The 26,001-nt window shown below is 46.6% G+C and overlaps 1 protein-coding gene across 1 annotated transcript in view; it reads right to left on the reverse strand.

Annotated features, from left to right (window-relative positions):
* The window catches only part of LOC132569395 (protein eyes shut homolog), a 238,708-nt gene that overhangs the window by 125,986 nt on the left and 86,721 nt on the right, over nucleotides 1-26,001 (reverse strand). The gene's annotated exons all lie outside the window — the stretch shown is intronic.

Below are 26,001 nucleotides of genomic sequence, written 5' to 3' on the forward strand. Positions count from 1 at the left end.
ATCGTTAGATTGACAGTGCAAATCAACTGGCTTAAACTGAAGTAACTCTGCATAGGATAGCCTGTTAGTGTTTTAAAATAAAATGGGCGTAAAGCCAGGGAATATCTAATCCCAGGAAACTGAGAAACAAGACCAAACCTCAGAAACTGACCAAACCTGTATGTTACCTTAGAGTTATTAGATCTGCCACAGATCAAACTCATTGTTTTTTGGCTGTGGACTGCAGCTCTCTGGAATGGCCTCCCCAAAGAGACCAGGAGGCATCCCATGCTGGCTCAGTTCTGAAAACTCTGCAAGGCTGTTTTATGCAAAAGAGTTGCTACTGTTTATGCTAGGTTATAAATTTGTAATGGAGTGCCAGTGATAACTGACTTTGTAAGCTACCATGAGCTGCTGCTGACAACAAGGACATTAGTATTTTAATAAATAAAAATCTCTGGATCAGTGCTTGGATGATAGACCACTGGGAATCCCATGCAAGCTATTCTGTGTTTTCAAAAAAGAAGAGCATAATAACTAAATAATAAATCACAAAATAACAGAGTAGCACCTTATTGACTAGCGCTTGAGGAAAGAAACTTATATCCCAGCTCAAAAACATCCAAAGCCACACTATGAAAAATGAAGGAGAGATGCAGTCATGGATCTGCTCTCTCTTGTATAATAATGGGGTGAGCTATTTTCCTTCATTTGCCCTTCTGTTAGGAAGATGATGAGGAAAACAGAATGGTTCACTAGACAGTGTAACTGATTTGGCTTTAAATTGTTTGCCAATTTGATTTGTGGCTAAAAACATCCCAATCACTGCTCTTAAAATAGACCCTGTGCTCGACAATTGAACTTTTACTAAACTTCCACTTCTTGGAATAAAAGATCTTTTATGTAGCAATAATCTATCATGCTTTGTATCTGTCATGTTGAACAGCCCTTTTTAAATGGAAAAGAACAAAATGTGCAAGTCCTGATTATTGAGGAAAGAACTCCAACTTTGTATGAGATTGTTAAATGGTATGGACCAGTTAATCAAGTAGAGGCAATTGCTGTAAAATGCAGGGATAAAGACAGAACATTCAGACTAACAGAAGTATCTAAAGAGATTGATTTTAGAGATCGTGTGCTCATTCTATATAAAAGACTGTGAAGGTCTTTGTAAAAAGTGTGTGTGTGTCCAGCTCTCCAATGCATAGGGCAAATAAAACAATGCTTTTATTTTGTTGACATCAATCCATAAATATGTAGGGCAACAGGACAACTTATATTATTTATACAAACATGAATAAAATAAAGTGATCTGAATTTTTTCAGATTATATTATACCAGGAAACAGGACTACCTATGTCGTTTGGAGGATGTAGACAATATGGATCCAACTATGTGTAAACGGAATCAGAAACAGACAGCACATTTCCACTTTAGTAAGATCTTGTGCAATCCCTAGTACTTTCCCTGCTAGATATTTCAGTGCCCAGAAATTGGTTGTACAAGATCTTGCACCTGCAGAAATATAAGCAGGGATACTATATGTCTGACACAGTGCAAGAGGCTATAACAGTCTTTTTCTTGCATTTCCATTTCCACCAAAACTCTAATGCAAGCAGACATTTTGCACTGGATCCAACCCAACAACAGCCATCAAAGTATTTATTGTATTTGTAACCTTCATGGCATCTGGAAGGATGATTTATTTAATATGAAGATGGATTCCAAAATGCATAAACATTAATATTATATGCTAAACTTTTACAGTTAGGCACTGAGGTGACTAGGAAGAAATATGGCATAATTCAGAAACAATTAGTTGCACCTAGGTCCCATTGACTCAGGCCTAATTCATACAGAAAAGTGGGAGAGGGGTTCTCACATGATCCTCTATACATATGACTTCTATCATCATAACAAAACAGATACAGGGATACATTTTTTCTGAATAGTAGGAGGCACAGCCCACCTTTGTTCAATATGTTGGAGCCCATACACAGGTTTATTGCTTCAGTGAGAAAAAGGTCTTATACTCACAACTAACATTAACTACATCATGCTCATTGTCTTTATAGTGACATCATATTAGATGAAATCACCATCTACTGTACTTGATCTACAATGGCTGCTTTACACAGGCAAACTACGGGTGTTTTCGCACTCACGTTTTACTGGCGCCACGACCCTCCTCACGCCGGCGAATCTGCATGGATTTCGCACCAGAAGCGCCGGCGCACCCAGAAACGCCGGCTACTTCCGTCGCTAAGCCAGCGCAAACGTTTTCCTGCATCTTTGCGATTTCCGTTTGCGCTGGCTTAGCGACGGAAGTAGCCGGCGTTTCTGGGTGCGCCGGCGCTTCTGGTGCGAAATCCATGCAGATTCGCCGGCGTGAGGAGGGTCGTGGCGCCAGTAAAACGTGAGTGCGAAAACGGCCTACCATTCAACATTTTGGCCATCAAATGATGCCTTTATTCACCTGTAGTGAAACGCTCAGTATGTATGACAAGGCCTGGATTTAACAAATAATAACAGCCATGTTGGATCAAGCCAATGGCCCATCCAGTCCAACACTCTGCGTCACACAGTGGCCAAAAAACCAGGTGCCATTAGGAGGTCCATCAGTGGGGCCAGAACACTAGAAGTCCTCCCACTGTTTCCCTCCCAAGCACCAAGAATACAGAGCATCACTGCCCCAGACAGAGTTCCAACAATACACTGTGGCTAATAGCCACTGATGGACCTCTGCTCCATATGTTCATCCAATCCTCTCTTGAAGCTGTCTATGCTTGCAGCCACCACCACCTCCTGTGGCAGTGGAATTCCATTTGTTAATCAACCTTTGGGTGAAGAAGTACTTCCTTTTATCCGTTCTAACCCAACTGCTCAGCAATTTCATTGAATCTCCATAAGTTCTTGTATTGTGTGAGAGAAAAGTACTTCTTTCTCTACCTTCTCTATCCCATGCATAATCTTGTAAACATCTTTCATGTTTACATGACAGAACAAACACAATTACTAGTGCAGAGAACATAACCAAAGTTACAGATTCCAAAATAAACTTGCAAGGAAGACCAGTAGCTAACTGCTGCTTAAAGCACCACTTGGAGAGCAATCCTAAGGAGATCTACTCAGAATTCTACTGTGGTCTATTCAATGGGGCTTACTCCCAGGAAAATGTCTTTAGGATTACACTGTTGGTCTACCCACTGCCCCAGTGCCCTGCTAGTAAGTCACAGCTACTTTCAAACATACTTCCAAGCAAGAACTAGTGTTGTGGTTAGAGGGATGGACTGGGATTTGAGAGATCCAGGCTTGAATCCCTGCTCTGCCATGGAAACTTGCTGGGGGACCTGGGGCCAGCCACACATTCAGCCCAACTGGCCTCACAGGATTATAGGGAGAATAAAAATGGATATGGGAAAAGCAAGGCAAATCACTTACGATCCTCACTTGAAAGAAAGGTGGAGCACAATTGATGTAAACAGTGCCATTTCAACAGCTGTATGTCAGACAGTAAGCTTCTGATTCCTGCTCCATTAGATTCAGTGAAAAGGTAAGTTTCTGTTCACATTAAAGCAGTGAACTAAAATTTCAGAATCTCCGACTGAGAAAAGTCAATGAAACACCTTGGACCAGAGGGTCTTTCAAAAATAATTTCAAATATTAATTAATCAAAGCCTGAAGAATGATCTGAACATTCACCTTACAGAGCACAGCTCACCTTACAGGTCTTGTACATTATGTGTGTACATCTCAATAATGTTTTTTTTAGATACTCACTCCTTGTTTGACAAATCCTAGCCCATCACAATTGAAAATTCACATGGTACTGTTCTCTCCACAGCTCTGGCCACTAATAAACCACCACTCTTTCCCCAAATCCTAAGTTCCTGCACATGCATGCGTGAACAGACACACAGACTGATCAGCCACAGAGCTACACTATGTAAACATTTGCAGCTCCAAAAATTCTTATTTTCTTTTTGGGTGGAAAATTGAAAATAAGTCATTGAGTAAAATGTGGACCTTTGCCAGTCCATTGTTGTATATGTGCTGGTTGTGCTGAAAACAGATGAGGACAAAACAAACTCCCCGGAGTGGCACATAAGCTCTAGGTCATGCACCCCAAGTGTATCACAAAGATTACTACAATAGCAGCATAGAAAATGTGCTAAGCCAAAGGGAGATTAATATGGGACTATATAGCTCCCTTTCAATATTTGATGCCATATGTAGGAACATATAAATATGAAATTTGGTAGTTACAGCTGCTTTACAGTGCAATCCTAAACAGTTATAGCTTTCTAAGCCCATTGACATCAGTGGACTTAGAAGGTTCGGCCCCTCCCCAGCCAAGCCGGCTTCCCAGCGCTTAGGCTGGGGGCCGTCTTTGCCTCCCTGGAAGGAGGGAGGGGCGACATCACCTGACATATGGGTGCTTATCTTGGGCGCGGAGCCGGGGCTATATAAGCCCCGGCTCCCGCCCCCTCTGCACGCAGTTCCTTTTGGCTCTCTGCCCGCCCACCCTCCCCGTTTGGCAGTACAGGCATATGCCAGTCGTCTTATTAGGGGCCAGGTAGGAATTTTTTCACTTCCACACAATTGGCGCATGTGGGGGTGTTTTTTGCCTACCTTGTACTGCCTAGTAGGTTAGGATTGTTAGTGGTATTTGTTATGGTCGCAGGCTGGAGGAGGTTTGGCCACAGGGATTTCCAGGGGAGCACCTATGGCCTAGCACCATTGGTGCAGTGGTCTGTATGAACCGTAGATGGGCTACACGGCTCAGTGCGGGGAATGCAGATCACAGGGATCCTCACCTGGGTGGATCTTTCCATGGGGATTGATGCCAGCCCAGATGGTGATGGCTGGAGGCCTGGCCGCTCAGCTACAACCCAAATACGGCGGGCTTGTGCTGGGGGCAGGGTGGCTCGCCCTTTGGACAAGGCGGGGTCCGGGGTTGACCCCAGGGCTTGTCTGGTTCAGGTTTTTTCACCCCCTGCCAGTTACAGTTGTTAATTGTTTAATAAAGCGGCCCGGTTTAAAACCCAACACTTGTGTCTGCCTCTTCATTCCGACTGGGGGGGCAAGGGTATAATACTGCTTGAGAAGGGTATAATACTGCTTGAGATGGCACTGTTAAATACTCAGAATATTCACAGTGATTCCTAACTAACAAATGTACACATAAAGGTAAAGGTAGTCCCCTGTGCAAGCACCAGTCGTTTTCATATCTGGGGTGATTATATGTACACAAAAGCTAGAAAGAAGAGCTCCAGAAGCCATTCTGCTTATGAGGAGTATCCAGCATTGATTCCTTGGATCCAGATGCAGAAAATGATGTAAACTGCTTGTTTCATCTTAACTTTGTGCAAATAAACAAAAGCATAAAATAATAATACCCACACTACCCAGGACAAACTTCAATACACTTAGAACTATATGTGGTCCAACAAATCAGCATTTTTTAATATTCTTAAAGGAACAAGATAATTGCTGTGAGCAGCAGGTGGGGAAAAAAATAAAGCCAAATTATTTTGCCAAGTATATAGCCTTTACTGAGCAACATGCCCAGTGCAGTAATTTTACAATTATAAGAACAGCAGTTTTTACTTCATATTGGAAAAAAAAAATAATCTACAGTAGAAAGGGTCAAACTGAGAGCGATTGAACAGGCGCGTTCGCACACGGCACTACATATGCACACCTGCATGCCTCCATCTAATTAAGTGCTTCAGCATTAAGAATGCTTCGCTTCTAAGCACTTGCATCTCTCTCACTCGTACTACATTGTTGAGGCAGGATTCATTATTTCTGAAGTCCCAGACAATTTTGTTACCGGAAAACGGCAAAGGAACATCTGGCAAACAAACAATCCTGTACCAAATGTTTATCAAAGGCAACAAGTGCTCTGCATTGTAAACAGGGCAAAACCTTCATATTATTTCTAGGCAAAGGTTTCTTAAGCGTAGTTGTAGTACACAGCCTATGAATGGACTCAGATCTAATTTAGACCTCATATGATGATTCTTCCCCATAATCAACTAAGCTTAAGATCCAGTGGGCCTTAAACGCACACAAGCTTGTCAGTCTTTCCATTCCTTCTTTATCACTTTATGTTCTCCACTCTTCCCCCAAGCAGAGACAGTCCTCTTCTGGAACTGGACTTTCCAGATGAAGATGACATCTGATGAAGCAGACAGGACTACAGTGGGATGAAAAATCAGCACAGCTTCTTCCATCCCCAGACAGGTACTTAGGAATTCTTAAAGTGTATCCAGGATACCTGGATCCTAGCCACAAATGGTAAGCTGTGTTATATTTCACACTGAAGACCCAGAATCATAATCAGTTTGCAATATTGCCTACTCTAGATATGACACAAATGTATGGATGGATCTGAAAGGGTCTTTGCTTCAACAGATATTCAAAGCATGGAGCATGATACATGATTGAAAAGGTCACATTTAAATTCCATTATTTTCATCACTTAAGACAGCCTACAAAGAGATCAATACATTTAGCAATTGCTAAAATATCAGGAGGTCTAATCATCTCTGCTTACTTCAAAATCATAATGTGAAGCTTCTTTCTGAAATTCATGCCTGTCAAAAAGAGTTTCACAGAGTGATATATAGGACATATTTTTGGCAGTGAATTACTTAACTTTATTTTTATGTTAACCATTGCATAACTTTAAAAGTCATAGTGCAAAAACCAATTGTTGAGGTGTTGGACTACAAAGATTCTTTTAAAAGCTTCTTTCAAAAAATAACCCTAGAGATCTCAAAAACATGGAAGCTATTGGCACGGTTCTTCTGCCAAGGAGCAATGAAATCTTTGGACTTCAGCTATATAGTTGTGCTATCGTCATTAGATTGATGATGATGATTGATGATGATAATGATAATGATGAAGATAGATGATGATGATAAATGATAGATAGATAGATAGATAGATAGATAGATAGATAGATGATAGATAGATAGATAGATGATAGATAGATAGATAGATAGATAGATAGATAGATAGATAGATAGATAGATAGATAGATAGATAGATAGATAGATAGATAGATAGATAATGATGATAATGAAGTAGAATGTGTAGAATTGATTTTATTGTATATTGTTTTTAGTATTCTATGTGGTTTTTAACTGTTGTCAGCCGCCCTGAGCCCGTTAGGGAAGGGCGGGATATAAATCTGATAAAATAAAAATAAAATAAATAAAATGACAGACAGACAGACAGAGAGAGAGAGAGAGATAGATAGATAGATAGATAGATAGATAGATAGATAGATAGATAGATAGATAGATAGATAGATAGATAGATAGATAGATAGATAGATAGATAGATAGATAGATATGATGGATGGATGGATGGATGGATGGAGGATGAGCTGATCAGATGGTACAGAATGTTCATAAAGATTCCAGCTATTGGAGTTTGATTTCCAGCCCATCCACTTTGTGTGAGAGAAGGGAAACTTGTCAGTTTTCATGATTGTCAGTAAATTCTTTCTGAAGCCTTTTTAACAGGAAGAGTTTGTAGATTAAAGTGAGGATTAAAAGAGATTCTATGGACCTATGCAATGTTTACTGTAGCCTTTAAATCATTAGCCCTTGCACAGAAGGAAAATCCAGATTGTTGAAGTTGGGTCTGATGAAATGGTAGGCACAGGTGGAACAATGTGTAGTAGTTTTATTCTGCTGACATTACACATTTAGTCCACTGAACTACCAAATACATTCAATTTCACATGTAATCAGTTTGCTGCTGAATGTCGTAGAACTGTATATTGATGAGTATTACTTTGCAGAGAGTCTAATACAAGTGGTGCAGGAGGATTCACACAGGACTGAGTAGTAGAATTGGATAATTCACATGGCTGGGTAGTACAATATTCTCTTCTACCTTTCAAAGATATTATACAGTGAAAAATGTTCACTGGCATATTGGTTTGATGCAATGATCTAAGACCAATCTCTACTTGGCTATTATTCCTTAATAATTCTTAATATTTGCCATGCCACAACAAGACAGAAATTCAGAAATAAATGCTAGTCTATATTGCAACTCCACATTAGGCATACAACAGAGATGTTACCGTCATTTCTGTGCCTCCATGGATATGCATGCCATTTTAGAAACTGAAACACAATGAAAGGAAAGGAAGACTCTGAGAATGAAACAGGTTAGATGGATGTAAACATGACAAAGGGGCAAGAAGAAGATATTGGATTTATATCCTGCCCTATACTCTGAATCTCAGAGTCTCAAAGTGGTCACAATCTTCTTTACCTTCCTCCCCCACAACAGACAGCCTGTGAGGTAGGTGGGGCTTAGAGAGCTCTTACAGCAGTTGTCCTTTCAAGGACAACTCCTACGAGAGCTATGGCTGACCCAAGGTCATTCCAGCAGCTGCAAGTGGAGGAGTGGGGAATCAAACCCGGTTCTCCCAGATAAGAGTCCACACACTTAACCACGACACCAAACTGGCAAAGAGCATGGGAGTTGCATACATTCAGGCAAAAGTTGCACTGTAGGAAAAACAAATGTAGGAATCAGCAGTGTGAGGAAAATTTTGGCTGTGGGTTGTGAGAACAAAAGCTTTGGCATGATTGTGCAGCACTGGAAGTGTCCAAAAACAGAGCATGGAGTCAAATAATGGTAAGGAGAGGAAGCTACTCTGGGTTATGAATTTGAATAACTCAATAGCTGACACTTATGAAAACCTGAACTTCCCTTTTAAGAATCTATTGAAAATGTTATCAGGCCCATAGGTAGGATTTCTTTTTATTGGGGGGGCGGGGGGCTTGAAAAATGTCAGGGGCACCAAGGGGGAGGGAGGGAAAGACAGTCAGGTTCAATCCACCCCCAAGGAAGCATTGGGCAATGCTGCACACAAAATGGTTTCAATTGGAATGCAGCAGCCAAGAAACTGGGATGGACTTCCCCTGGGCTGCTGGACAGTGCTGCTGGTTTGTCTGTGGTCGAGCCATTGCAGGCATGAGTGCTCCCCTCCCTTCCCCAGGCATGGAACTCAACACACCGATAGCAGCATCCCTGGCATCAAGGAAGGGGAAGTCCGAACAGTGGCAGGGAAGTGGCTGGGTTTGGCACGTGGAGGGATACTGCCATTGGGATCTCCCAGCTGCCCTCTGTCTTCCCTACTTGCCCCTCTGGTGGCCAAGCCAGAGCCCTGCCTGCACCAGAGGCAGGGAGCACAGCTGAAGGAATGGAGCCTTCCCAGCCTATCCTTCTCTGAGGCAGTTCTTGGTGAGAAGGGGCTGTCTGCCCGCTATGGCAATGTAGAGACAGGCAGTCTAAGTCACAGACTGCCATAATCACTTCCATCTCCCCATGATTCAAATAATGCGAGAGGGGTTGCAGGAGCAGCCACAGGCCTCCTGTGTGATTTAAAAGGCCCGCTGATCAGCTAATTGGAGACTCCTTTAAATGGCATGGAAGGGGCACATCCCTCTTGTGCAATCACAGGGGAGGGAGGGGTGGCCTTCAAGTAGTGGTGGGGAGGGAAGCACATGAGTCAGGCCCCAGCCAGGAAGTCAGGGGGCAGGGCCTCCATAGATCCTCCATAGATATGGGCCTGAATGTTATGCTCATTGTTTTATGCATTTGGATTTAAAAAAAAAATTAGTTAAGGTTGCCTCAATACTTCGTGCTATGAAACGCTATTTATTTTGTTGGAGAATGTTAATTTAATTCATAGGTCATATCTCTTCATAGTAAACTATGATGGTATTGCATCTGTAGCGCTTACTACCAATCAAACATCTACTGAGGTATTAAATTCACCTATATTTGACATGGGCTTGTAACGCTGGCGATCAAGTGTTCCTGGCAGAGAGCTAGAACGCCACGAAGAGTCATCATTTCAACATCTTGAAGCGACATTCTTTCATGCATCCCAATTTATTATGTATACAAATGGTCAGCATTGCTGCACAGAGTCCATAGAAAATAGCTGCAGTACACCTATGATCCTTTCTCATTAAAGTAAAAGATTTTGGACAGCTTGATACATTCATTTTGGTTGTGAAACTCACTGTCGGCACAGAGCAAATTAGGCATAGTAAAGGTAACTGTACACTGTTTGCAGAATTATCGTGGTTGCCCTTAGCAAAAGAGTCACTGGGCCTCCTAAAATGTGTTTAGAACTTTGTACAGGCTGAAGAAGCCTCTGGCATCATGCTGGGCTCAAAGCCTTGTCCTCCCTGTTACCAGCTGTCATCAGTGAGGCATTAGGAAGAAGAGGCAGCAGCCAGGAAGCTTTCCATCATGCCTGAATTCAGTGTCAGATGCCAGCTCTCTCCCTTGAGCTTCCAGGTGCCACCTGCAAGACCAGAGTGAACGCAGCAGAAACCTGGTGGTTTTCCGTCATGGCTGGATCTTGCTCAAGCTGAGAACTCCTTTCTGCCCACCTAGCAATGGCTTTCACTAAGGCTTGGCAGCAGCCAGTTATATTTCCATCATCCCTCAATTAATTTATATTTGAACTGGTATTTGTTAGTTTATGAGAATTACTGTGAGCTTTTTGGGGAACCGTTTTCTTTAAAATCAAATATCCTATAGTCCACAATACTTGCCAAAGACTGATAGAACAGTACAGTTCAGAAATAAGGAGCTCATACTTGACTTTGGGGCATCATATTTCTACAGAAACTAATATATAACCTGCTTTCAAGGTGTTTTGCCATTCTTTTGGGTGTAGGAGAGGACTCTTGTTTAAGCATATTTCATTTGGAAATAAGAGCCATAAGACTAGATGGACTTAAATGAGTTGGCATAAAATGTACAATTCAGGCAAGACTTTAGGGAGAAATTTATAGGTTTCATTTCTGTTGAAGTTGAATGTGCTAAATTTCACTGTGTTTGGATAGGATGAATAAAATTGTAATTAAAAGAAAAAATCTGAAAGTAAGGGCATTCAAAAGGCATAATAGTTTTGCAGCTATAAACATTTTTAGGCTTGTGACAAATATAAGCATTACAAACACCACAGGAAACAATTAAGAACAATAATAAAAAAAACCTATTAAAGACATGAGACTGTTTACTGCTTGCTATTTAGGAAAGCAATTTCTTTTAAATGAAGTATTTTTGAGATCAATAAGTAGGTTGGTCCTTTCCTCCCAATGCAAATGTAAACCAGAGAAAATAATATCGAAAATGATATTATCCCATGTGATTAGTTTAACATATTGACGTATGTCCTATAACTATTAATATGCTGTTTTTCCCCCTAATGTACCAAGTCTTAAGGTGTCTGCGTCTCTCTGTGTGTTATTAATCCCTTTCCACAATTACTGATGACGAAAGCGACAATGTCAAAGAGGTTGGCTCCAAGGTGGCAGGTACAGCATAGCAGAGGAAGCTAAATAAAACAATAACCTTAAGCTATTTGTGCAAATAAACCAAATAACCAATCCAGATTTTGGACCTTTAGAATATCGAGGCTTTTGATCAGTGTATCTGATATGACATTTACCTCGATCGCTCAGTGAATAGTGAAAGGTCATAAGCAAGCGTCAGTGGAACACAAATGCAGAAGAATTCATTTATTTGTACAAGGACACCCAAACCTTTCAGTTTGCTCCCATATCCCCACACCTGACGCAACTTAAAAGGAAAAGTAGTATTCCCAAGAAGCATTTCCTTTAATGATACATTTCATTTGTTGCTTTGTTTTAGGATTTTTTTCTTGTTTGTTTTTAAATATGTGGAGGGCACTACCAAACCTTTCACACAAGGCAAGGATAAGCACTGAACAAGCAATCTATATTCTACAGGTAACCTTTACCTGATGTAGTATTTATAAGATAAGCTAACATGTTTCCTTGAACATCAAGCTGAAACCTATTACAGGTTTCTGTTGTATATTAGGGATTTTTACAGAGGAGCTGTTACAATCAAATTCAAGCAAAAACAAAAACCAAAAACCACAAAGCCCTAGATAACTGGTTTGTGATTATCTGAGATCAAATGGTGCACTTCCATTCATCTATAATAATTTTATATCATTAGAATATTTTGAAGTATACTATGAGGGTTTGTAATACACAGTACAGCAAAGGTAAACTTTCCATCATAGATCCCTGCTGTAAGGTTCCACAGATGCCTGTTTATTCATAGAAATCTGTTACTCTGGCACTCACGAAAGTACATCCCCAAACAGTAATTTAAAGAATTCTCTGTCACCCATCCTACTAACTTAAGCTAGGAAAACTGTCTAGATGTGTCCATAGAACATTTCCAAGAAATTCAGATACTTTTCTTTTTTGTGGGGGGAGGGGGGGGAGGTGTTCATGAAAATTCAAAATATTCTTTTAGGCAAAAATGGATTGAAATCTCTGTCACTCCCAGTTTGCCCCAGAAATCAGGCCATCTTCTGAAAAAGGCAGAATGCGGCCCCTTCCCGCCCGTGCCGTTATACGGCGACTTCAGGCAGGGGCCATGTTTGCCTCCCTGGATGGAGCAGAGGCAAATGGTCCTCAGCCATCCGGGAATTTCAGGGGGCATGGCGCGGGGCTTTTAAGGCCTGGACACGCCTCCTCTGGTGCAGTTTGTCTGGGCCTTTCATCAGAGCGGGGAGCGTTTTCGGCGCTCCTGTGGTTTCGGCCTGCTCTGCCTGCGTTGCGACACAGCCCGGCCTTGGAGAGCATCAGCGGCTCTGCCAGGAAGGGCGAGGACGATCTTTTCAGGTCCGGCGGAGGCGGCATGGCGGCGGCGTTCATAAGAGGGCAAACGTTTTAATTCTTTTTTGTTCTTACAGCTGCAGTGCTTCCAGGGAGTTGGAGTTGGGTGACGGGGGCGGCGGCCCATTCCTTCTCCCTCCCCCCTTCCTCTCTTGCAGTTATTGCTTACGGGGACTCTGTTGGTTAGGCTTTGGGGGTTTAGGGAGTGCGTCATCATTTTCTTCCCCCACACACACCTTTCTTTGTAAGGTGCTGTGACCTGGATGGTCCAGGCTAGCTCATTCTAATCACCTCTCAGAAGCTAAGCAGACTTAGCCCTGGTTAGTACTTGGTTGGGAGACCACCGAGGCAAGCTACTTCTTGGGGAGCCCTGGCTGTACCTGCTGGGGTCTAGGGCGTGTTCCTGCTAGAGGGGGCCTTTTAGAGGACTGTGATGGCTCCCAAAAAGGGACAGGGGGTGTCAAAAGGAAAGCAGCCCCTTAAGGGTGGTAATAAGAGGCGAGTGCCTACGCCTTGCCCTGGGGAAGAGGAAAAGGCACGCACAAGGCTTGCCATTATTGAGCAATTGGGTGCTCTGGGGAAGCAGCATGGTCTTGACCCTGCTTCAACGGGGCTTGCCAGGGGCTGTAAGGCAGCCAGGACCTCAACTAGGGCTTTTGAACAGGAGGTCCTGGCTCGGCTGTCATCTTTACAGGATATGGCTGGTCGGAATGATTCTTCAGGAGGTCCGAATCAGGAGCCTGGAGATAACAACTCGGATTCTGACAGCAATTCTCCTGATGGTGCAGGCCCCTCTGGGCCGGTTGGGGTCCCAATGCCGGTGGTGTTAGCGGTCAACGTGGAGGAGTTGGATGGTAAGTGGGGCAGTCAGGGCAACATTACCGGTTGGCCTTGGGGGGGCTGGGGGCCTCTCTCTGTGCCGGGGCTTGCTGGCTCCATGGCTATGCTCGCTCCTGGTAGTATTGGGGGGCTTCTGGCCATCCTCGTGGCCCTGGGGCTTGGGTTATGGGGTCCCATGGGCAATTTTTTTCCATGGGGCTCATCTCAAGGCTCTTCAACAGCAGCTATGCCATCCACATTGCAGGGGGCTGCTTTGCAGTCATCTGGAGGGACCTTACCATGGGGACAGCAGCCTTACGGTCATTGGCCAGTGGGGTGGCCGGCTGCGCAATGGGGTGGTTGGGGCCTTGCCCCGACACCTTATGGGTCATTGCCTTTCCAGTGTCATCCGTTTGGGGACACGGCTATGCCTCTGGGCGACCATTTAACGGTTGCCACTAGGGAGAAGATTTTGCAGGGAGAGTACGTGGATGTCTTTAGCCTTCTTTATAGGGAGCTTGAAAAGGAGGATAAGGACGAACTGGATGACAAGGATAAGGAAAAGCTCAAGAGGAGGAAGGTTGACAGGAATTGGGCTAACTGGTTACCCGGGTTCTTGATCTATGCGGGGGTAATACCACGAGTGCAGCCTGTACGGGCTGCTCCGCTATTTCAATACTGTGACATTATTTATAAAGCTTATACGGACTTCTCGGGTGCTGCCTGGCTGCAGTATGACGAGGAGTTCCGTATGAGGGCGGCGTTGAACCCTGCTATTCCTTGGGACCAGATTAACCAACAGCTGTGGCTCCAGCTGATGTCCCCTGCAAAACCGAACAGTGGCGACAGATCAGATAGTCATTTGGTGACCAAACAGTTAGGTATAGGGGTTCCCTGCTCGGCAGTGGGGCAGCCGGTTCAACCCCGGCTGCTGTGCTGGGAGTATACGTCCCAGGGTGTGTGTAACAGAAAAACCTGCAAGTATAAGCATGAGTGCCCGCTGTGTGGGGGTTCACATGCCTTGTCAGGGTGTAGTAAATCCAAACCCAGGACGGGGGGAAAGCGGCCAGGTGGGGGTAGCGGTACCCAGGGGGCAGGTAAAGGGACCCAGCCCCATCAGGCTGAAGGTACTTAATGAGCTGTTAGCCGATTATCCCAAGGCTGCTGATAAGAAGTATTTGGCTGAGGGATTTCATTTTGGTTTTCATATTCCATTTCAGGGCCCTAGGGGCCCTTTTATGGTTAGGAATTTATGGTCAATTCAGGGGATGGAACAAGTAGTTCGGGACAAGATAGGTAAGGAGTATTTTTTTTTTTTTTTTAAATTTTATTTCTATCCCGCCCTCCCCACCTTAGCGGGCTCAGGGCGGCTAACAGCGTATTACAAAACATACAGTGATATTATAAAAACATTTAAATCCAACAATATAAAACATCAACAATGAAACTACTAACATTAAAAACCAGTTCAATGATATAATTATTCTGCGGTGTGAATCTTCCGACCGCATTGGCGGCTCCTTAATTCTTGATCTTCCTAACAGTCCGGATGTGCCAGTTTAAAAAGGACGGTCTTGCAGGCCCTGCGGAACTGCTCAAGGTTCCGCAGGGCCCGCACCTCCTCGGGGAGTCGGTTCCACAGAGTAGGAGCCGCACTCGAGAATGCCCGTACTCTGGTGCTCTGATGTTTAATCTCCTTCGGCCCGGGGATGGTCATCAGATTTTTCCCGACTGACCTCAGTGCTCTCTGGGGTTCGTATGGGGAAAGACGGTCCCTCAGGTAGGTGGGTCCTCGGCCATATAAGGCTTTAAAGGTAACGACCAACACTTTGTACTGGACTCGGTATATAATCGGCAGCCAGTGCAGTTCACGTAGCCCCGGCTGTATATGCTCCCGTTTTGGAAGTCCCAACAACAGCCTGGCCGCCGCGTTCTGCACTAGCTGCAGCTTCCGAGTCCGGCACAGAGGTAGCCCCAAGTAGAGGGCATTACAGTAGTCTAGTCTTGAGGTGACCGTTGCGTGGATCATGTTGAGGGCCGGGTGTTAGGCCCTTTCGACAGTCCGCCTGTCCCTAATTTATGGGTTTCCCCTTTGGGGGTAGTGCCGAAGAAAACGCCTGGTGAGTTCAGGCTTATTCATCACTTGTCTTTTCCTAAGGGTGGGTCGGTGAATGACGCCATTCCTGACCACCAGGCGGTCAAAGTGGTACGGGGTTGTGGAGTGGGTGCTGAAATAGCTAAATGCGACATTAAGTCTGCGTTTCGCCTTTTACCTGTTCACCCTGAGAACTTTGAGCTCCTGGGTTTTATGTTCGAGGGCAAGTATTACATGGATAGGGCATTGCCAATGGGTTGCTCTATATCATGCTTAGCCTTTGAGCGCTTCAGCTCCTTTTTGGAGTGGGTCCTGCGTAGGCAGGTGGGCTCAGCCAATTCAGTTCATTATCTTGATGATTTTTTGTTCGTGGGCCCGTCTGGGTCGGGACAATGCACCCAGATGCTTCAGGCCTTTTTGCAGTTGTCGGCGGAGCTTGGTGTTCCGTTGGCTCACGAGAAGACTGAAGGTCCTTCTCAGATTCTGACCTTTTAGTTATTGAATTGGACACTGTGAAGCAAGCTTCATGGCTTCCTTTCGACAAAGTCCAGGACCTGCGGCTGAAGCTGGCTGCTTTGAAGAAGCAGCGCAAGATTTCGCTGCTTGAACTTCAACAGATTGTGGGCCACCTTAATTTTGTATGCAAGGTGGTGGCCCCTGGCCGGGCATTTTTACGGCGGCTTTGTGACGCCATGGGAGGGCTTCATTTGCCCCATCACAGCACCAGGATTAATCAAGGCATGCAACAAGATTTGGAGGTTTGGGAGCAGTTTTTGTCTTCATTCAATGGCGTCTCATTTTGGCGAGGGGACATGAGGATCGAGGCTGATCTCCAGATTAATTCTGATGCTGCCGGGTCCATCGGTTTTGGGGTCTACTTTCGTGGACACTGGTGCACAGAAAGTTGGCCAGCGGAGTGATGGGGTAGTGAACTTTGCCGCAACCTTACATTTTTAGAGTTTTTTCCGATTGTGGTTACGGTGCAGCTGTGGGGGGCTGACTTGGCCAATCACGTTGTGCACTTTTGGTGTGACAACTTGGCCATGGTTCACGTTATCAACACTTTAACTTCTAAATCGGTCCCGGTAATGGGACTTGTTTGGGCTTTTACTTTACATTGTTTGCGCCTGAATATTTTATTTCTCGCTAAGCGTGTGCCAGGTGTTTGCAATGGAGTGGCGGACGCTCTGTCTTGACAGCTGGCACCAGAGGCCGACCCTCTGCCGGCATGGATACCCGTGGAAATGTGGGAGCTTGGCGAGTTGAGGCCGACCGGGCAATGCAATAAGCCCTGGTGCCCAGTACCAGGAAGGCTTATAACCGCTCTGTCAGGCAGTTTCAAGCATTTAGGGAAAAGGTAGGGTTGGGGTCGTGTTGGCCCATTCCAGCTCCACACCTCATGCAGTTCTGCATCCACTTGAAAGGTAAGGGGCTAGTGGTTAAATCTATAAGGGCAAAACTGGCAGCATTGTCTTTTGACAGCAAGATAAAAGGTTTTGCTGATTCCACTGGGGATTTCTGTTTACGGAAGATGTTGGAGGGATGGGCTCGAAAGCAAGGTCCCCAGCCAGATACAAGGCACCCCTTTTCTCCTTCAGTATTAAGGGGTCATTATGCTGCATTGTGGGCCGTTTGTTCGACCGCATTTGAGGCTTTACTGTTTCATGCGGCGACATTAACGGCTTTTTTGGGGGTGCTCAGAGTTAGCAAGCTAGTGGTTAGTTTGCGTCACGATATTTCAGGCCGAGCTATCCAGGTGGGTTATGTGAAATTCTGGGGTGACCAAGTATCCATTAGGGTATGTAGGCTTAAGACTGATCAGAAACAGAAGGGTGTTGTGATCACCTTGGGCCTCTGCCGTGAGCAGGATAACCTGTCCGGTACTTGCTTTAAAGCAGTACGTGGCCTTGCAGGGTGACGAGTTGGGCCCCCTTTTTTGCCATGAGGACAAGTCACCTTTGACCAAGTTTCAGTTTTGGTCTGTCACTTCTCGGGCCTTTGAGAAACTCGGGCTAGGTGGGGTCAGATTTGGTACCCACTGTTTTCGCATTGGAGCGGCCTCTATGGCTGCTGCCATGGGGTATCCGGGACCAGTTATTCAGCGGGTGGGCCGTTGGAGGTCCCTGGCTTATAAAAGCTACGTTCGCCCATTAGATGCTTAGTTGGGCTTTGATCCTGGTTGCCATTTGTTTGGTTCATTTTTCTGTTCTGGTTCTGTTTTCTATTTTTTAGGTGCTGTGGCGTGGTGCGAGAGGTGAAGGATCCTGATCGTGGGCCACAGCATGGTGTTTTGGGCAGCCTATCAGGCGCGGAGGTTGCCAATTGGAACCCAGTCGGGGCTCAGCCAGTGGGCTGTGGTGGAGTGGCAGGGCCGGCGGGGCCTGCGGTGGGCCGGGCTCCTGCCACTATTATTCCAGGGGAGGATGGGTGGATGCCGTACATCTTGGTGGTCCACCTTGGTGGCAACAATCTTGGCTTGCTGAAGGGGAGGGCCCTTTCTCTGCAGGCCATTGAGGACCTTCAGGTCATACGGAGCAGGTGGCCCGAGGTGCTGATTTTGTGGTCCGCCATCTTGCCCTGCAGGGTGTGGAGGGTTTCTTGGGATCTGCAGGGATTGAAAGGGCCTGGCGCAAGGCCAACAGGGCGATTAGGAAGGCGCTGTCTGGAGGCGTTGGCATCTATTTGCCACACCCTGCTATAAAGTCAGCGATGGAGGATCTGTATCGGCAGGACGGTGTTCACCTGTCCATGCAGGGCAACAGGGCCTTTTTGCATGAACTACGGCTGGGGCTTCGGTTGGTTTTAGGCCAACCGGTGGGCCCAAATGCCTAAGCTGAGGCTTGGCAATATGGTGGCAGGAGTTTTACTGTTAGGTAGGTAACCGGTGAGCACCCTTGGTCTATTCCCTATTTTAGGGAATGTGGCGGGATGGATCGGCAGCTGGGCTGCACGGCTCTCTGCCAGGAAACCCGCAATACGGTTCCTTCCCCTGGCGGGCTGCACTGGAATGCATGGCCTGGCTGGGGGAGGGTATACCTGGCCTTTGCCGGCCTGGCACTAGCCTGTAACAACTGGGTACTGCTGGGGGCTGGGTGGCTCGCCCCGCCGAACAGGGAAGGGTCAGGGGTTTCCCTTGGCCTGTTCGGCAAGTTAGGTTGCCCCATGCCATGTTTTTGTTCAATAAAGTTGCCCTGTTTGTTTACCCAAAATATTGGTTTGTCTCGGTCTTCCGACTGGGGGGGCAATGTGGCCCCTTCCCACCCGTGCCGCTATACGGCGGCTTCAGGCGGGGGCTGTGTTTGCCTCCCCGGATGGAGCAGAGGCAAACGGTCCTCAGCCATTCGGGGATCTCAGGGGTGTGGCGCGGGGCTTTTAAGGCCCGGACACGCCTCCTCTGGCACAGTTTGTCTGGGCCTTTCATCGGCCCACCCTCCCACCCAGCAATAGTACAGGCTTCTCCGGTCGCCTTGTTGTTTGGGGCCAGGTAGGAATTTTTTCATCTCAACTGATTGGCTGGTGTTGGGATGTGTTTTGCCTATCTTGTACTGTTGGCAATTTTATGGGAGTTCTTAATTGGTAACTTTGAGTTGGCAGGAGTTTTACTGTTAGGTAGCTAACCGGTGAACACCCTTGGTCTATTCCTTGTTTTAGGGAATGTGGCTGGATGGATTGGCAGCTGGGCTGCACAGCTCTCTGCCGGGAAACCCGCTATACGGTTCCTTCCCCTGGCGGGCTGCACTGGAATGTGTGGCCTGGCCGGGGGAGGGTATACCTGGCCTTTGCCAGCCTGGCACTAGCCTGTAACAACTGACTACTGCAGGGGGCTGGGTGGCTCGCCCCGCCAAACAGGGAAGGGTCAAGGGTTTCCCTTGGTTTGTCCGGCAAGTTAGGTTGCCCCATGCCATGTTTTTGTTCAATAAAGTTCCCCTGTTTGTTTACCCAAAATATTGGTTTGTCTCGTTTTTCTGACTGGGGGGGCAAACTAAACCAAGTGCCATATGGTGCTCAATTAACCAGTTCATTCCAATGCAAGGTATGAGCATCCTCTCTTCTTAAACCAAGAGTTTAAAATTCCGTGACCACAAGTATCCGCCACCACTCTGGTCTATCTTGTTAAGTGTTTTAAATATGCTTCCAGGACTGCAGGAGTTAACTGAGTTTATTACTCATTTAATATCTTATAGAAACTGTCTGTGTTCTCTCCCCCTTTTCCTCCAAGGAAAGCAAGTTAAAGACATTTTCTGGTAATTGGAAATGTTGAAATTTAAACTGTAAATTTGGTGGCTCAATGATGCCCACAAAAATGGCTGCTTCTATGGGTGGTGATCTCCCTAATTTGCAAGGTCTCTTTTTAACCTTCCAGCAACTTGTCCCTTATTGTTGCAATTAAGTGTGAAGAAAGAAGACTGCTAAATGGAAAAAATCCAACCACTTTGCCACACGTAGCTTGGCTTCAGGCATATACACAAACCTCTTTGATTTATTTCTATTATACTTACAGTTCTGAAATACTGTTCAGGTTTCTCTGTCAGAAGGGGGATCTTTTTTTCTTTTTTCTTTTTTTTACTACATCCTACTGATGTTGCATGCATCTTCTAAACTACCATAATCACACCAATAAATGTCAGAAGCCTCAGCAGGAAATTGACAAGACAGGTCATCTACCAATAAACTACATCTTAAATGAGCCAAGCTTTAAACGTGTCATTTTGTCTGGGCACGTAGATGATGTGCATCGTTACTTTCTCACTCCCTCTTCCCACTTCCTATTTAAGCAGTTACAGAGGATAGTTTTGTTAATCACAAAGCCAGAAATCGCTCTTTCTCTGTGTTCTCCTTCCTCCCCACCCAGTGTGAGGGCATCATTTTCACCTGTCTTTGAAGGCAAGATGTTTCACTGCTGCATTTAGCGTTAAAATAAACTAATCCAAAAAGCAGCTATGGCTGATACTGCTAATATCAACTATGTTTTTTCTTTTATTGGCAAGTTATAAAACAATGTATGCCCCTTTCCACACTTGAACCTCCATCTGGGTTTTCTCTGAGTTTGACTCATGTTCATTTACCTTGCAGGAAAACCCTGGGCAAAACAGCATCCATATATCCTGGGTCAATCACGGGGCAAAACTAGAGTGAAATCAATGTAATGTGAAAATGAAATTTAAAAAATGAGATAAAAACGGTTGAACTTAAGTTTAATGTGGAAATAGGGAAAAAACTGAGATAAAAACAGATGTGAACTCAAATGTGGTGTGGAATGTTAGTTCAGGAACAGGGCTGAACCAAGATTAACGTACAGGGTGAAAAGGGCCTATGAGAACTACAATTCAACAGCAGTAGCAATAACAATAAATTAAAAAGGGGGAGTTTTAGGAATTCGGCACCACCCAGTCGAGCGGCCAATCGGCCGCCTTAGGCTGGGGGCTGCCCATTGCCTCCCCTGCTGGATGGGAGACACTTGGTTTGCCCTGGGCTGCTTGGGGGCGGGCAGCCTTATATAGGCTGGCCCGTCCCCCTGTGGCGCAGATCTTTTCCAGGGCTTGTTGGAGGAGAAGGACAGCAGCGTTGCGGCCACGATTAGGCGTGGCTGTGCTGGGCCTTCGCTTACCGTCGAGTGCAGTGTCTGCGGTTGGCAGGCGGAGCGGTCTGGCGTGTTTGAGGCTGCTGAAGGCAGGAAGAGCGGCTGGGCGTTGCTGAGGCTTGGATCCCCAGGCAGAGCGCTGGGCGCCGACAAGCCTGCTCGTTGGCTAGGCGGGGAGTATTCGACCATGTGATCAAGGCCTCCTTCTTTTCTTTTTTGGCTGGTGGGGCTCCCTGTGGGAGGGAAAGAGCCACAGCATTGGGACCTGTTAGAGGTCCTTTGTCGGGGTGGACGCAATAGTGGTAGCTCCTTCCTGCGCTTTTCAATCCCCCTCCCCCCCTCCCCGCCGCTTCGATTGGCGGGCGGTGCACATCAGGGCCATCTTCCTTTCCCCCTTTTGCCGGTTGGGCACCAGTGGGAGGGAAAGAGCCATAGTGTCGGGACGGGTGAGAGGTTCCTTGTCTGGGTGGCCGCAGTAGCGGTGGCTCCGTCCCGCTCTTTTCTGGCTCTGTTCAACCCCCCCCCCCCCTCCTTCCCGCCGCTTTGGTGTTGTGAGCTGCGCGCGTTCGGGGTGATTGGGTGGTCTTCGCTGTGTGACTGAGTTGCCCTCCCACCCCCTGCTTCATGGTTAGCTGGTGGGGTGGGGTGCTGAGTGATTAGGGCGGTGAGTGGCTGGCCTACAGGCCCTGGGTGGTCCAGCAGCCTAGCGCTTGGGAGGCAGGCTTATACAGCCTCCCCCCACAAATTCTGCTCATCAGTATTGCCCCTCATTAGCACCTTGAGCATCGCCCATTAAGGCAGGTGGTATAGGCATAAGGGCACCTGCTAGGAGTGTAGTGACGCACGGACTTCCTCCTTAGGCCAAGTGGGCTGGATTGTGTGATTTGGTAGGCGCTGGTCCAATTGATTTGCTATGGGGCCTAAAAAGGGACAGGGCCCTTCGAAGGGAAAGCAGCCTGCCAAAAAACCATTAAAGAGACCCTGTCCAGCTGAGCCCCCGGCTGATGATCGGGGCGATGCCAGCACTCGCCAAGCGATTCTGGACAGCTTGGTGGCTTTGGAGGGGGAAAGAGGTGTCGCCGGTCCGTCACAGCACATGTCAGGCCTTATAGGCAGTGGTAGGGCGGCAACCATCGTGTTTCAGAGGGAGGTTCTCACTTCTTTATCTGCCTTACAGGGCGGCAATGATGGCGATGCGCCGGACCAGGTCGCTCTGGAGGAGGAAAACGGGCGGGAGCACGAGGAGGTGGCAGTGGTTCCGCTTGAGCAAGAAGGTAAGTGGCCAGCTCAGCCTCAGGGGGCGGGTTGGCCATGGGGTCCTTGGAGCCCGGTCATAGGACCCAGGGCGGGCACTTTGGTGCCTTCGCACGGGTTGGGGTTTCCATACATAGCCGGAGGACCCTCCCCGAGTCAGCAGCCACCGTTGGGTGGGTCACCCTTCTTGTCTCCCTCACCTGGGCAAGTAGGCGCGGGGTCTTCTTGGTACTCTTTGCCGCTTGCGGCGGGACAGCCTAGCGGGACCGGTGGGGTGTCGAGCCCCTTAGCCGGGGGCGTTCTTCCTTGGGGTGGCCAGTTAGCTACCCCGACGGCTTCACCTTGGTCCACACAGCAGTGGGGGAGGGGCTGGGGTTTCCAACACACCCCTCTGTTTCGTATGCTTCGGTTCCTTTTCATGCTATCCCTTTTGGCGACTCGGCTATGCCATTGGGTGACCACCTTACGGTGGCAACTAGAGAAAAGATCTTGAGGGGCGAATATGTTGACGTATTCAGTTTGCTGTACAGGGAGCTAGAGAAGAAGCCAAAAGAGGAGATGGACGAGAAGGACAAAGAAAAGCTTAAGAGAAGGAAAGTTGACAGGTCTTGGGTGAATTGGTTGCCAGGGTTTTTAATTTACGCGGGGGTAATCACTAGGGCCCAGCCTTGGAGGGCCGCCCCGCTTTTTCAGTATTGCGATATTATTTAACGCGCCTATAGTGATTTCGTGGGTGGAGCGTGGCTCCAATATGATGAGGCTTTCCGCATGAGGGCGGCGGTTAATCCCGGATTACTGTGGGACCAGATAAGTCAGCAGCTCTGGCTACAGCTTATGGCTCCCGTGAAGCCCAATATGGGTGACAGATCGGACAGTGGTCACATCGTCCAGAAAACGACTCATCCTGCTGCTACCCGCGTGCGCGGGGCAGCTGGTTCAACCTTGGCTGCTTTGCTGGGAGTTTACCTCCCAAGGGGCGTGCGCTAGGAAAACCTGTAGATACCAGCACAAATGTCCAGTGTGCGGGGGACCCCATGCTTTTACAGCATGTAATAGGTCAAAGCAAAAAGGGGATTCAAGAGGCCGGGAGGTCCTAATCAGCCACCTGGAAAAGGGCCCCAGCCCCATCAGAACGGCGGTTCTCAATAAGCTGTTGCTAAATTATCCGCGTTTGGATGATAGGTGTTATTTGTTAAATGGTTTTACATTTGGGTTCCGGATTCCTTACCAGGATCCGCAGACACCCTTTTTGTGTTCCAACTTGAAGTCGGTTAAAGGGTTAGAGCACGTAGTGCAAAGTAAAATTAAGAAGGAATGTGCGGAAGGCCGCGTTTTGGGTCCCTTTCCGGAACCACCTGTGCCTAATTTGCGGGTCTCCCCTTTAGGGGTGGTACCAAAAAAGGCTAAGCAGGAATACCGGCTGATACATCATTTATCATTTCCAAGGGGCCAGTCGGTCAACGACGCCATTCCAGATGAGTTGTGTTGGGTTAGGTACACCTCTTTCGACTGGGCAGTGCGAATAGTGCGCCACTGCGGGGTAGGCACGGAGCTCGCTAAATGTGACATTAAGTCGGCTTTTCAGTTGCTGCCCATGCACCCGGACGATTTCGAGTTGTTGGGTTTTTGTTTCGAAGGTAGTTTTTATATGGACCGGGCCCTCCCTATGGGGTGTTCGGTGTCCTGTGCGGCCTTCGAGTAGTTTAGTACGTTTTTGGAGTGGGCGTTGCAGTTCAGGACAAGGATGCGGGATACAGCGCATTACCTTGATGACTCCTGCTTGCTGGCCCCGTGGGCTCTGGCCAATGCGCTTATCTGTGGGTACAACCTTCCTGCCCTACATAAAATCTGTCACTGACCGCATTGGCAAAATTCTCAAATGCCATAATGTTGACACAGTCTTCAAGCCCACACAACAGATCTGCCACATGCTGCGCTCGGCCAAAGATATGAGAGATCCACTTTCAACCCCTGGAGTCTACAAAATACCCTGCTCCTGTGGTGCAGTCTACATTGGCACTACCCAACGCAGTATCAACACCCGTCTCACCGAACACAAGATACACTGTCGCTTGTTTCAGCCAGAAAAATCAGCTGTAGCTGAACATGCACTTCAAGAAGGAGACCACGTCATCCACTTTGAAAAAACTGAAGTCCTTTCTACGGTCTCACATTATCATACCTGCCTGAACAGAGAAGCTATTGAGATTTACAAACACCAGCACAATTTTAACAGAAAGGAAGAAGGCATTTTCATCCACCAATCTTGGTACCCAGCTCTGCAAAACACCCTACAGACTATAAATTGCAGGAAGTCTCAGAACAACCAGCAAATTCCACAGAACAATCAGCACAGTCAAAAACCATCTTCCTTATCTTCAAACCCCTTCCAACCTTCCCAGCAATTAACACAGAACAATGGTCACATTCAACAGCCAGTTTCCTTATCACTACCCTTCCAGGAAGCCCCACCAAACAATGGGCACATCCACAAACCAATTGCCCTTTCATCACACCCCCTCCAGCCTACAAATAGCAGCTCTCCAGCAGCCCTGGCCCCACTCAATGCACAGCAGCCAAGAAGGTCTGAGCGCCTGCTCCAGCTGCAATGCCACTGAGGATGTTCTCCTCAGCTGAGAACGAAACGTCTGGAAGGAAAACTTTCTCCAGTAGAACACGGCACTTGATCCCGAAAGATTCTACAAACCCTAAAGTCTAAGTTCAGTGGCATGTTTAAGGCCAACAACATTTTATTCTGGGTGTAAGCTTCCATGTGCCACACACTTCAAATTTTTCAGTATGTGAATAAGTGTATCTGCACATGGAAGCTGATACCCAAAATAAAACTTGGTTGATCTTAAATGTGCCTCTGCTCAAAGTATGTCCTCTATCAGGTTAGCCAACATCTTAAAGAAGGAACAAAAGGCTAACAAAAATGAGCACACTTACATAAGCACACTCCTACAATGCTGGAGAGACGTGGGAAGGGCTGTTCATAAAGGCCACCAGGAATGGATATCAAACATTGTAATAAGGATCTATTTGGCTATCTTATCAAATGCACAATGATATCCATGCGAGTACAGACTCAGCTTCTGGCATGGTACATAGATAGTAGTGGTGGGGTTTTAGATTTCCAGCAAGGGTCTACTTGTTCCCTGAACAATGCCAAAAGCTTCAAGATAAGTTCTTTATGAAACTGACCTCTGTGCCACAGCCCAGATTGGTTTTGAAGTAAGTTTCCAAAGTAAGTTTCCAAAGTAGTATGTAGGCGCTTATATTTGTACAGTGTATTTACTGTTGGTAGTGAAGGACTATATAATGACTCTTTGTACCAAGCACACCAGTACTCCTAGAGGGGGCAGAAGACCTAATAAGGTAGATAGGTCAGTTTCTTCTGTATCCTTCCTTTTATCAGTTCTATTGCTGTCTCCTTGCTCAGAGACTGTTTTCCTTCCAGCTAATGCCTCTGCTTCCTGCTTCTTTGTCTAACCTTCATAGGAGCAAGATGTGTTCTCTGTATCTCTCTTCATCCTAGCTTAAATAGATAGAATGCT

Source organism: Heteronotia binoei, chromosome 1, assembly GCF_032191835.1.
Source record: "Heteronotia binoei isolate CCM8104 ecotype False Entrance Well chromosome 1, APGP_CSIRO_Hbin_v1, whole genome shotgun sequence".
Taxonomy (NCBI): Eukaryota; Metazoa; Chordata; class Lepidosauria; order Squamata; family Gekkonidae; genus Heteronotia; species Heteronotia binoei.